General features: G+C 39.1%; 1 protein-coding gene across 2 annotated transcripts in view; it reads left to right on the top strand.

Moving 5' to 3' along the window:
• The window catches only part of LOC127790519 (disease resistance protein RPV1-like), a 100,672-nt gene that overhangs the window by 42,140 nt on the left and 44,344 nt on the right, over positions 1-14,188 (top strand). The gene's annotated exons all lie outside the window — the stretch shown is intronic.

Genomic DNA, 14,188 nt, shown 5'->3' with positions numbered 1-14,188 from the left:
CTTATATCCCAACAAGATATGAGATCATAGTCAGTAGGTCGAATCTCTTAATCTCGTTATATGACAAAATCCAAAATCAATATTGACTAATTATGACACAACCTTATGGAACAAATTCCATCGTCATATTACCTCGGCTAAGGATTTATCGTCAAGTGATTATTGGATCGCATAAGATATCCTTCTCATAAATCTCGAGGTGATAGATTTCATATCTAATGCACACATACCTTATGTATCACTGAATTGGTACATAGATACGTATGATTATTCTTGATTAGAATAACCATATAATATCGTTGATATCCTTATCCACCAATACATAGAAATCCATGTCATCTCAAGTCTAAAGACTAGTTGCACATCCGCAACTAACACTGAATCATTGACCCGTGAGATATAACCCATGTGATTCAATGTTAACAGTTGCATTCCGTGAACTCGTTCTTGTAACGAGCACCCATTCATCTTCCTTCTATATCTCATATAGAATAACACGAGACTCACCAACCTTAAGTTTCAATATCTCATAATGAACAAGGAGAAAGACGATGTGCTGGCCTTTACGAGTTGCTATTATGCAGATTAGGAACTCTATGCCCAAGAACTTGTTTATAGTATAACGAATTGTGGATTATCCATAACTCGTATTCTTAACTCTTAAGAATGGTATCCACTCCTTATTATACTAATGGATATATATTTTTCAATTTAAATCATATTGTAATTTAAATAAAAACATAAACTTTTTATTTAAATAATATTTAAAGAATTATAAGATTTGAGTCCATTTGTGTCACTAGAATCAGTCTTTAGGGCTCATATCTAACACATAGTATTTCACTGCATATAAAAAATTAAACGAGGGCAATGTCATTTATGCCTTAGACAATATATAACACATCAATCAAATACTTCCAATCCCTCTAGAGTAACTTTGAACAACATTTGATCATCGTTCGAAATTCTTGCACTCATGACCATCACACAGATGATCGTCTAGACTATGAGATACAAAACTTACATGACGCAGTATAAATTATTTTTCCTAGAATTTGAATTAGTCCATCTCTTGGTTCAACCACTTGCCTAGTCATGGCCTGCCTAGTGCTTAGTTGTTGGCCAATTAGGAGACATGCTAAAGTAGTTTAATTAAACCTTAAATTCATGAAACAATTCTAGGTCAGAAGGTATACGTAAATAAGGTCCCAAGTAGTGACAGAGAGGGGACAATCTTGTCACTTCCCTGTAGTGGTGTCTATACAAGTGCATGTTGTATGACATGCATGTGACAGTGGGACTCCCACTAATAGGGGATGTCATACTCAAAACATTGTACAAATGTTGTCCCAATCACCATATAGGCACCATCCTGAGTCATTCAACTCATGAGTGCTCACATCCAGCTATTATCATGCTTAATATGGAATTTAAGATAGATCCATATTCAACTTCTTTAAATAAGCCTCATCTTAGCCATACTAAAGCAACACTAACAACATTGAATACCCCTCATGTATCAAATCACTTACACTGACCACATAAGTCTAAGAATAAGTTGTCTCATCTTGCACACCATGCAGGTGTCAAGGTGATCGTCTGCGTGAGAAGATCGATCGAAGCTTGGTGACATTCACAAACATATGCAACTATTTTAATGTTTTACATCTCAACAACACAATTAATAATGTTATATCATGAAAATGGAAAGAAGATAACAAATATCCATCAGTACAAAAACAATATAAATGTTGTAAATAGTGATCAAAATGTGGAGTTTAAATTCTACATAATCCCGTACGCCTTACATGGGATTCAAACACAATCCTACTAAGTGGCTTTGTCAATGGGTCAGCTAACATTTCAACGCTAGAAATATAATTTAAAATCACTTCCTTATTCCTGATAGTCCTCTAATGTTGGTATCTCTTTCTTATTGCTTTCCTCTATCATAATATTTAGGGTCGTGTGCGAATTATATCACAGCCAAGTTGTTGATATGAATCTTGACAGGTTCACCAGCTTGAGCTGTTACCCAAGCTCTAGTTGGAAAGCTCTAAGTCAAGATGCTTGTCTTTCAAATTTTTGAGCTAGCCACATACTCTGCTTCCATGGTCGACTAATCAGCAATGCGATCTTGTTTCTTTCTTTGCTATGAAATAGAGCCTCCACTAAGAATGAAAACATATGCTGACGTGGAGACACTATCATCTATATCCTCGCCAAAATTAGTATTAGTATAACTGCGCACTTTCATATCTCCACCTTGGAAGGCCAAGACATAATCACAAGTACCACGTAAATACCTCATGATTCTCTTGACAACTTTTCAGTGTTTCTTGCCTAGATTGCTTTGGTATCTACTTACTAGCTGTAACGACTCGATCATGGGTATATATATATATATATATTTTATTTTGGGTATTAATTCTGTGTGGATGAAATTGTAGTGTGTTTATGAAAATAGATGGTTTATGTATTGTGAGTTAAGGTATATGTGAATTTGTGATGATTTAAGAAAAGGAAAAGAGGAAGTGACAAAAAGGGGAATTTGTATAATGAAGTAAGGGTAAAATGGGAAAGAGGGGATATTACAAAAGAGAAAAGAGAGAGAGTAAGCCCATTCATTCTTCTCTCCCTCTCGTTTCTTTCTTCTTCTTTCCCTCTTCTCCTAATCTCTTCTTTTTCATCTTGGAGCTTCAAGAGTGGATTTGGTAGTCAAGATTAAGAGCTTTTGGTGGAGTTTTTGAGGCTCAACATCTTCTTCTCCAAAGGATCTTCCATTTGAGTAAGGCAAGTTTTCTCTATCTTCTTCTTAAATGGAAAGTTTCCATTTGGGACTCTTGCTGGTATGAATCTAGATCTTTTCCTTCTGTTAGAAGCCTCGGAACATCCATCTTTGGGTAAAAATTAGAAAAAAAAAAAAAAAAAACCCTTCCTTTGGAAATGGGTTTGTTTTTACGTAAATCTGGTTGATCGCATCTTGTGTTGTTTTCCAAAATTTTGGGTTAACCATACGTATCATCTAAATAGGGAATTCGTTCTTCCCTATTTTCTTGTATGGAATGGTGTATTTGTTGATAGGGTGAAGTAGCATGCAAGAATTTGGTGCATCTTGCGTGTATTTTTGGTGTTCATATGTTAATTCTCGTGTTTGGGGGTCCGAATGTCGACAAAAGGGGTTGATCTAGTCGACAGAAGGCTTTTAGGCATTTTATTAGTTGACAGTTGCCCTAAACTGTCAACAAAAAGGGTGAAAAAGATTCTGTTAGTCGACAGTTGCTTCCCCATTTGTCAACTAAGTCTGGCCTTTGATAGGTCACACACCCTTTACTATTTTGGGCTTAACTTTTTGTAGAAAGATCAGAATTGTGAACCTTTTGTTGTGTTGTAAACTAGACTTGATAGGCTTTGTTTTGGTATAGGTTTCAGATCATTTGGCCCAGATTTGAGTGGTCTAACCTTGTTTTCAAAGAAGATCTTATTGTTTTCAACCAACATTTGGGAGTTTGTTGATGTGCTTATGCATGGGGAACCTTGGGATGAAATGAACGTATCAAAGCATGTTAGAGAGGGATTCTATCATGGAAATATCTTTGACTAAGAGGGGGGTAACAATATTTTGTGGATGCATTATTCCATATGGTTAGTAGTAAGGATGCATAGTACATTGTGGCATACATGTGTGCATTCTGAACTATTTTTTTTATGGCATTAAATGTGTACGTGAACAGAGGATATCCTAATAATGCCGGCAGCCTTGTGCCTGGCCATGGGGGCTTAAGCCCATAATGTCGCCTGGTGTTAAACTAGTGTGTGGGTGGATGGCAATCCACAAGAATATGGAATGTTGTATGGTTTGAACCAGAGCGTGGGTGGACGAAGATCCACATCATTTATGCATCTTGCATGGATTTTCATATACATTAACATATAGCATGGCATCAGGCATGATGATTAATAAGTGGCCATGGTGAAAACTTCTCAACCTAATCTTATTTATCTTATTCCATAGTTAGTTCCTTGTGATAAGGGAGTTTCTTATGTTTGCAGTTGAGATATCATGTTTTGCTTATCTGAATTCATTCATTATGCCTTTATTTGCTATATGAACTTGCTAAGCCTTGTGGCTCATATTGCTTCTTTACGTCATTCCAAGTAAAGGCAAAGGAAAGCCAAAGGAGGGTGGTGAGTCTAGCTATGCTTGAGCGGGTGTAGATATGTGTACAGTCATTCCAAGCCTATGGTCCTTGGGGGTTGTTTTGAGGGTGAAGGGCTAAAAGTTGTATTTGATGTATTTTAATTTTTGTGCCATTTTTATTATTTTGCTATGTGTGGATTGATGTTGTAATACCCTAAGTAATTATGAATAAAAATTAATACTATACTTAGTTATATTTTATATTAGCTTGGTATGATGTATAATTAAAGTGTGCTTACTATGTGTAAGTATGTCAATATGTAAAATATAAATAAATATATAAATATGTAAATGAAATAATATGAGTTATGACTAAAACTTTATATGCAAAAATAAGTATATGCATATCGTAGGTATATATATAGTATATATATAATAAGTATATATAAATATATGCATGTATGTATGTATGTATGTATGTATGTCGTAGTATATATATATATATATATAAAAATCAAATCAAATCCGGAAAATCCGGATTTTGCAGAAGCAGCGCCCGGCCAGTGCATGGCCGCGCCTGCAAATTGATTTTTCAGGGCAAGGGAGGGGTTTTTAATGATGAAGTGACCTAGGTATGGCCTCTGGGACGCGTGGCCGACGGTGGGGAAGCAAGGCACGTTGAAATCGGGCTATAAATAGCCAAGTCGCGCAAGCCCCATGCATCCGAAAATTTTAATTCATAGATCAGCCGATTGGGAGAGAGTTTGAGAGATTTGAGAGCGGGGTTTTGATCTTCAAGTCGTAGGCATCATTTCTGAAAAATTTGGAGGCCAACGAAGCAGCAAAGAGGGAGATCCAAGCGTCGCCGAAAAATCGCACAAGTCGCCAGAGCTGAGACTTCATCGCGCAAATCAAGGTATTTCGTGCCATTTTTTCTTGATTTTGATGCTGTATTTGGGTTTAGAAGGTCGAAAATAGGGGGGCAGAGCTTCGTTTCGAAGCTCGGAAGCCCGGAAGGGTCGCCGGCGGCGAATTGGCCACCGGAGAAGACGGCAGCATCGAGCGCGTGGCTGCACGCGCCCGCGAGTGGGAAGAAGGCGCGTGCAGCCCACGCGCCCGTCAGAAAAATAGAAAATAAGAAAAGAAAAGAAAAGGAAAGAAATAAAGAAATAGAAGAAAGAAAATTTTGTAAAAATTTTATTAAATCAAAAATTTTATTTATGACATATTTTGTGAAAACTATTTCTGGAAATGCTAAATTTATTAATTATTAAGTGGATTTTTCTATTATGGAAATAGAGAAAAATAAGATTTTTAATTTTGAAAATTCCAAGAAAATTTCAGGATATTAGAAGTATTATTTAAGAAGTATTAGTAAAGAGAAATTGATTAAATGAAAGATTAGGTCATTATTATGTAATAATTACATATTCAGCTATTATGAAATAAGGGAAAAATAGGAATTTAAGTTGAAAAATTCCATGAAAATTTCATAATACTAGAAATATTACTTAAGGAATATTAGTATAAAGAGATTAAATTTTTATGAAGTCTAGATAATTATTATGTAGTTTCGAAAAGATAAAGCTTAGAAACAAAAGAAAGAAATTATAAAAAATATAGTAAATGGTGTTCTAAAAATAAATGTATATTGTAGGAGTCCTTGTGAGCAAGGAGATTAAGGAATAGCTACTCGGCATGCTTTTCGAGGCAAATTAGCTGTAAGTGTACTGTTCCAAGCTTAAATATTTGAAAATACTTACGTCATATTGACATACTATGAAATGTAACCATCACGTAGATTGCATCCATGACATGACTATGAAATGCATAAATGCATATTGATATTATTGAACACACGCATATGAGGTCGTAGGGAGTACGAACTGGCACCGCTGCCTTACCAAGGGTGCACCCATACACCCCGGCTTCCAAAGAGGTGGCCGCTAAAATGGTAGGTAGCATGAGGGTGCAGTTAATACCTACGAGGTAAGACATTGCATACACACATGACATAGCATTATGTACCCTTACTTAGATGGGTCATCATCTAACTTGGGTTCGCCCCTGGGACATTCAACGTTCCAGTCGGGACTGGTAGTGATGACACCGAGGCTGGAGGTATGTAGTGATGCGAGACGTCAGGGAACGAGGAAATGTGTTATGTTATGTTCAAGAATTATGTACATTTATTTTATTTCAAAAGCGTATGTAATAACTTTATATTAAACACTATGTCCAGATATTCGTGAATGTATGAGCAGGTTCGATTCAACTTCCGCTTGTATTTAATTTCTAGTGTAAACATCTCGTCAAGCACTAGATAAGGCCTTAGGGAATAATGTAACTAAAAAAAAAAAAAGAGACCAAATTTCCTAAGATATAACACGTCCGAGAAGGCGGGCTTTTACAGTTGGTATCAGAGCCCAAACAGAATACCTAGGAAGGAAAACTTGGATTAAGCCTAGCAGGACGAGAGTACCAATATGAGAACGATTAGGGATACTAACGAAAGTTGTGGTGACAGGATGGATGGAAATTTTTCAGAGCAAATCTTAGTCGACCATTGGGCACACTGTTTGGAACATCGAGTTCCGCTACCAAACGAGGGGATCATGGAATACCTCGTCCAAATAGAAGAAATTATCGACGACGTGCCCCCAAGCTACCGACTTTGGCCTGAACTCGCTCAGTTTCAGATAAATATGATGGTCGGTGTATTGGAAGATGAGCTGCAAGAATTTGCAGATTGGGTCCGGCATCAAGGCGAACAGTTCCCCGAATTTCGCCTTTACTGCGCACGTGTTCGCGAGCTACTCATAAAAATGTACGAGCCAGTACCAGTGGAGGAGCACGATGAAGACATGGAGGACTCGCTAGAGGAAGAAGGAGAAGGTATGGAAAACCCAATTGAGCCAGGGGAAGCAGAAGAGATGGCAGATCCAATTGAAGCAGAAGAAGAAGAAGACGACATACCCATATTCTGGGCCGAAGATGACCTTCTTGAGTTCAAGGACACCGATTCTGAAGACGAGGAAGAGACAAAAGTTATGATGAATGACCCCGAGGCACCCCCATACGAATCTGATGATGAAAAGAACATTTGGATCTGGAGGTCATCAGGACCAAAATAGACCCATCTCAGAAACCCCCTAACTATTTACATATAGTGTTGTCTGTAATCTATGGGACTATGTAGCATGTACATATAACATTTTGTAGCTGAATGTATAATATCAATAGAGGTAATCGGATGGCAAGATCATATTCTCTAATCCAGGATGCTACTTTTCTTTCAGATGGTGAACACTCAAAGACGGTTAGCAGTTGGGCCTAGGACGCCCAACCCACAAGTTGGCAACACCGAAGGAAACACCAGTAGGCATCCAGAAGGCGACTCCAGTCAAGAGACCGGAGGTAGTCGACTAGATCAAATGGAGCGAATACTGGGGAGTGTGGTGGGACTCATACAAGAAACTCACTCCCGAGACAGCCATGCAGTCAGCATTCTTGATCTTTATCGTCAACAGAACCCTCCCATCTTTCACGGGAAGCTTGGCGCAGACCCTAGTGAAGGAGAATTTTGGATCAAGCAAACAGAGAAGCTACTAGACCACCTACACTGTAGAGAAGAAGAAAAGGTCAATTGTGCCACATTTATGCTACAAGACGAAGTAGATAGGTGGTGGAAGGGAGTCAAGAGGGAAATGAACTCTCGGGCCAGGGCTCCCTACATCACCTGGGAGCGATTTAAGGAGCTCTTTAATGAAAAATACTTTCCCCTGAATGTGAGAATGAAAAAGGAAAGAGAATTCATGGAGTTAAAACAGACCAGAGACATGACTGTTGCTCAATATGAAGATGCTTTTAGCCGATTGATCTGGTACATGCCCATTTACGAAGGAGACGAAAGGATCAAGGCCCAAAAGTTTTTGGGAGGGCTGAACCTGAAACTCCAGAGGGCATTGAGTAGTATAAATACTCAGTCCTATTCAGAAGTGGTGCTGCAAGCTTTTACCACTGAGGCCAACCTGAGCCGAATTGAAGCGATTCAAGGAGAAAGTCGACAAGGAAGCAGTCATAAAACAGACAAGAAATTGGAACCCCAGAGGCCGAAGTTCAAACCTAGTACTCCATGCCAAAGGTGCCAGAAGCAACACCATGGGAAGCCGTGCCAATTTGGAATGAAAGGCTGCTATAACTGTGGAGAGGAGGGGCATCTCAATCAGAACTGCCCAAAAAAGAGAATCACCTGTTACAACTGCCAGCAGACTGGTCATTTTGCAAAGGATTGTCCTAAGCCGCGACTGACGAATCAATCTCAAGGGATGACCGAAAATGCTAGAGTTCAGCAGGGAAGGGTGTTTCATCTGACACAACAAGATACGGCAGAAGACCCAGCCGTAATTGAAGGTACCATGCTATTATCTGGTATTCCCATGCATGCATTAATAGATTCAGGTGCAAGTCACTCATTTATCTCGCATGCATTTGCTAAAGTATTAGGAGATAAACTAGAAAGTTTGAATTGTCGAATGATTGTTACAACCCCAATGGGGAAGTCTCTGGAAACTTTATCAAGATACAAAGATAGAAAGATTCGAATATGAGAAGTTGAGTTCCTGGTGGATCTAATCCTTCTAGAATTTCAAGATTTTGACGTGATCCTAGGAATGGACTTCCTAACTAAGTACAACGCGACATTGGACTGTAAAGCTAAAACAGTCTGTCTCAGGGGTGGAGACCTGAATGTCAAGTTTCAAGGGCAAAAGAGGGTAAGTGATCGGAGGTGGATCTCGGCTCTAAAGGCTGAGAAATTATTACGACAAGGAGCACAAGGATACCAGTCTTGTGTCCTAGAGAAAGGCACGGAGCCATTGAAGATCGAGGAAGTACGAATCGTCAGAGAATTTAGGGATGTGTTTCCTGACAAATTGCCTGGATTGCCACCTAGGCGAGAGATTGAGTTTGCAATAGAAATCGTGCCAGGGGCAGGACCGGTTTCGATACCCCCGTACAAAATGGCCCCTGCAGAGTTAAGGAAACTAAAGACCCAATTACAAGAGTTGCTCGACAAAGGATTCATAAGGCCAAGTATGTCACCATGGGGAGCATCGGTACTCTTTGTTAAGAAAAAGGATGGGAGCCTGAGAATGTGTGTCGACTATCGACAGTTAAACAAAATAACGGTCAAGAATAAGTACCCACTCCCCAGGATCGAGGAGTTGTTCGATCAATTACAAGGAGCCAAGGTCTTCTCGAAGATTGACCTAAGATCAGGGTATTATTAATTAAGGATCAAAGCAGAAGACGTGCCTAAGACAGCTTTTCGCTCTCGATATGGGCACTATGAATTTCTGGTGATGCCGTTCGGACTAACTAATGCCCCAGCAACTTTTATAGACATTATGAATTGGGTTTTTAGGCCATTCTTGGACAAGTTCGTGATCGTGTTTATAGACGACATACTGATATATTCTCCCTCAGAAGAAGAGCACGAATCACATTTAAGGATAATATTACAAACATTACAAGAACATAAGCTGTATGCCAAATTTTTGAAATGCGAATTTTGGTTGTACCAGGTGGCATTTTTGGGGCATGTTATATCGGCTGAAGGAATATCGGTCGACCCGGCCAAGATAACAGCTATGGCAAATTGGAAGCAACCTCGGTTGGTTACTGAAATCAAGAGCTTCTTGGGATTAGCCGGATACTATAGGAAGTTCGTGGAAGGGTTTTCCAAAATTGCAACACCCCCACCAAGTTAACTCAGAAGGGGGTGAAGTTCAACTGGAGTAAGCAGTGCGAGGAAAGTTTTCAGACACTTAAGGATAAGCTGACAACCGCTCCAGTACTAGCTATGCCAAATGGATCAGGAGGATTCATGGTCTACACTGACGCCTCGAGAAACGGTTTAGGGTGTGTGCTGATGCAACACGGTAGGGTCATTACCTATGGGTCTCGACAGCTCAAAACCCACGAGCGGAACTACCCGACCCACGATTTGGAGCTGGCGGCAATAGTATTTGCCTTAAAGATTTGGAGGCATTATTTATATGGTGAGAAGTTCGAGATTTTTACTGATCACAAGAGTCTGCAATATGTCTTCTCGCAAAAAGAATTAAACATGAGGCAACGAAGATGGATGGAGCTGTTAAAAGACTACGATTGTATTATTCAATACCACCCCGGTAAAGCTAATGTCGTAGAAGACGCCCTGAGCAGGAAAGAAACCCCCTGTATGGCCGGAATAATGATGGCAGAGTGAAAGCTAGTTGAAGCTTTCAGCTTAATGGCGGTAGGAGTAGTTTCCTGAGGAAACTCAGTCTACGCAGCTAGTCTCACGTTGCAACCGGAATCAATGGACCAGATACGACAAGCCTACTCGGAAGACCCTAGAATAAAGATGTGGGTGGATGATCACGGGCGAGCAAAGAAACCAGAATTTGAGGTAAGAGAAAATATCCTTCGTTTTCAAGGAAGAATATATGTACCCCGTGTGAGGGAATTGCGACAAGTAATTTTGGGAGAAGCCCATCGATCCAGATACTCAATACACCCTGGCGCCACCAAGATGTACCAAGACTTGAAAGTTGTGTACTGGTGGCTGGGAATGAAGAAAAGTGTGGCAAGATACGTAAGTCAGTGCGACACGTGTCAGAGAATCAAGATCGAGCATCAGAAGCCGGGTGGAAGTTTGCAACCGTTAGAAATTCTGGAGTGGAAATGGGAGCACATCACAATGGATTTCGTGATTGGGTTACCAAGAAATCCTAAAGAAAATGATGCCATCTGGGTGATAGTTGACAGATTAACTAAGTCTGCTCATTTCTTGGCCATGAAAGTAAACCAACCAATCAGCAAATTAGCTCAACAGTATGTAAATGAAATTGTCAAGTTACATGGAGTACCTGTAAGCATTGTGTCAGATCGTGACCCAAGATTCACTTCTAGGTTCTGGGGAAGTTTGCAAGAAAGTTTAGGTACTCAGCTTAGGCTAAGTACAGCCTACCACCCCCAGACTGATGGCCAATCAGAAAGAACTATTCAAACCTTAGAGGATATGTTACGAGCATGTACTATTGATTTTCCAGGAAGCTGGGAAGAACACTTATCATTGGTTGAGTTCGCTTACAATAATAGCTACCACAGTAGCATTGGGATGGCTCCCTATGAAGCTCTATACGGACGAAAATGTAGATCCCTGATATGCTGGACTAAGGTAGGAGAGAGTCAAATTTTGGGACCCAAGATAGTTCAGAAAACAACATAAAAGATAAAAATCATTCAAGAGAGAATTAAGGAAGCCCAGAATCGCCAGAAATCCTACGCAGATACAAGAAGAAGGAAATTGGAATTCCAAGTGGGCGACAAAGTATACCTGAAGATATCTCCACTAAGAATGGTGACTAGAAGCAACAAGAAAAAGGACAAGTTAAGCCCCCGGTATATAGGACCATACGATATAGTGGAAAGAATTGGACCAGTCGCTTATCGACTCGCTCTACCCTTGGCTCTGTCGATCCTCCATGACGTGTTTCATGTATCGCAACTTCGAAAGCACGAGCCAGATCCCTCCCAGGTAATGCTAGCCGAGGCTGTCGAGATTCAAGAAAATCTTTCGTACGTGGAGAAACCGGTAAACATTTTGGATCGTAGAGATCAAGTTCTAAGGAATAAGTCAATTCCCCTGGTGCAAGTTTTGTGGAGAAACCTGGTAAGCGAAGAAATAACTTGGGAGCGAGAAGAAGATATGAGGCTCAATTATCCATACCTGTTCGAAGATCCCATAGTTAGTATGAATGAATAATCAAATTTCGAAGACGAAATTTTTGTAAGGAGGGGAGAATGTAATACCCTAAGTAATTATGAATAAAAATTAATACTATACTTAGTTATATTTTATATTAGCTTGGTATGATGTATAATTAAAGTGTGCTTACTATGTGTAAGTATGTCAATATGTAAAATATAAATAAATATATAAATATGTAAATGAAATAATATGAGTTATGACAAAAACTTTATATGCAAAAATAAGTATATGCATATCGTAGGTATATATATAATAAGTATATATAAATATATGCATGTATGTATGTATGTATGTCGTAGTGTATATATATATATATATAAAATCAAATCAAATCCGAAAAATCTGGATTTTGCAGAAGCAGCGCGCGGCCAGTGCATGGCCGCGCCTGCAAATTGATTTTTCAGGGTAAGGGAGGGGTTTTTAATGACGAAGTGACCTAGGTATGGCCTCTGGGACGCGTGGCCGACGGTGGGGAAGCAAGGCACGTCGAAATCGGGCTATAAATAGCCAAATCGCACAAGCCCCATGCATCCGAAAATTTTAATTCATAGATCAGCCGATTGGGAGAGAGTTTGAGAGATTTGAGAGCGGGGTTTTGATCTTCAAGTCGTGGGCATCATTTCTGGAAAATTTGGAGGCCAACGAAGCAGCAAAGAGGGAGATCCAAGGGTCGCCGAAAAATTGCACAAGTCGCTGGAGCCGAGACTTCATCGCGCAAATCAAGGTATTTCGTGCCATTTTTTCTTGATTTTGATGTTGTATTTGGGTTCGGAAGGTCGAAAATATGGGGGAGAGCTTCGTTTCGAAGCTCGGAAGCTCGAAGGGGCAGCTGGCGGCGAATTGGCCGCCGGAGAAGATGGCTGCATCGGGCGCGTGGCTGCACGTGCCCGCGAGTGGGAAGAAGGCGCATGCAGCCCACGCGCCCGTCAGAAAAATAGAAAATAAGAAAAGAAAAGAAAAGAAAAGAAAAGAAAAGGAAAGAAATAAAGAAATAGAAGAAAGAAAATTTTGTAAAAAATTTTATTAAATTAGAAATTTTATTTATGACATATTTTGTGAAAAATATTTCTGGAAATGCTAAATTTATTAATTATTAAGTGGATTTTTCTATTATGGAAATAGAGAAAAATAAGATTTTTAATTTCAAAAATTCCAAGAAAATTTCAGGATATTAGAAGTATTATTTGAGAAATATTAGTAAAGAGAAATTGATTAAATGAAAGATTAGGTAATTATTATGTAATAATTACATATTTAGCTATTATGAAATAAGGGAAAAATAGGAATTTAAGTTGGAAAATTCCATGAAAATTTCAGAATACTAGAAATATTACTTAAGGAATATTAGTAAAAAGAGATTAAATTTTTATGAAGTCTAGATAATTATTATGTAGTTTCGAAAAGATAAAGCTTAGAAACAAAAGAAAGAAATTATGAAAAATATAGTAAATGGTGTTCTAAAAATAAATGTATATTGTAGGAGTCCTTGTGAGCAAGGAGATTAAGGAATAGCTACTCGGCACGCTTTTCGAGGCAAATTAGCTGTAAGTGTACTGTTCCAAGCTTAAATATTTGAAAATGCTTACGTCATATTGACATACTATGAAATGTAACCATCACGTAGATTGCATCCATGACATGACTATGAAATGCATAAATGCACGTTGATATTATTGAACACACGCATATGAGGCCGTAGGGAGTACAAACTGGCACCGCTGCCTTACCAAGGGTGCGCCCATACACCCTGGTTTCGAAAGAGGTGGCCGCTAAAATGGTAGGTAGCATGAGGGTGCAGTTGACACCTACGAGGTAAGACATTGCATACACACATGACATAGCATTATGTACCCTTACTTAGATGGTTCATCATCTAACTTGGGTTCGCCCCTGGGACATTCAACGTTCCAGTCGGGACTGGCAGTGATGACACCGAGGCTGGAGGTATGTAGTGATGCGAGACGTCAGGGAACGAAGAAATGTGTTATGTTATGTTATGTTCAAGAATTATGTACATTTATTTTATTTCAGAAGCCTATGTAATAACTTTATATTAAACACTATGTCCAGATATTCGTGAATGTATGAGCAGGTTCGATTCAGCTTCCGCTTGTATTTAATTTCTAGTGTAAACATCTCGTCAAGCACTAGATAAGGCCTTAGGGAATTTCGGGAATAATATAACTAAAAAAAAAAACAAATTTCCTAAGATATAACACGTCCGAGAA

The sequence above is a fragment of the Diospyros lotus genome, chromosome 14 (assembly GCF_014633365.1).
Source record: "Diospyros lotus cultivar Yz01 chromosome 14, ASM1463336v1, whole genome shotgun sequence".
NCBI lineage: Eukaryota > Viridiplantae > Streptophyta > Magnoliopsida > Ericales > Ebenaceae > Diospyros > Diospyros lotus.
Note: the sequence above shows the minus strand (reverse complement) of the source record. Positions and strands in the feature narration are given on the sequence as shown.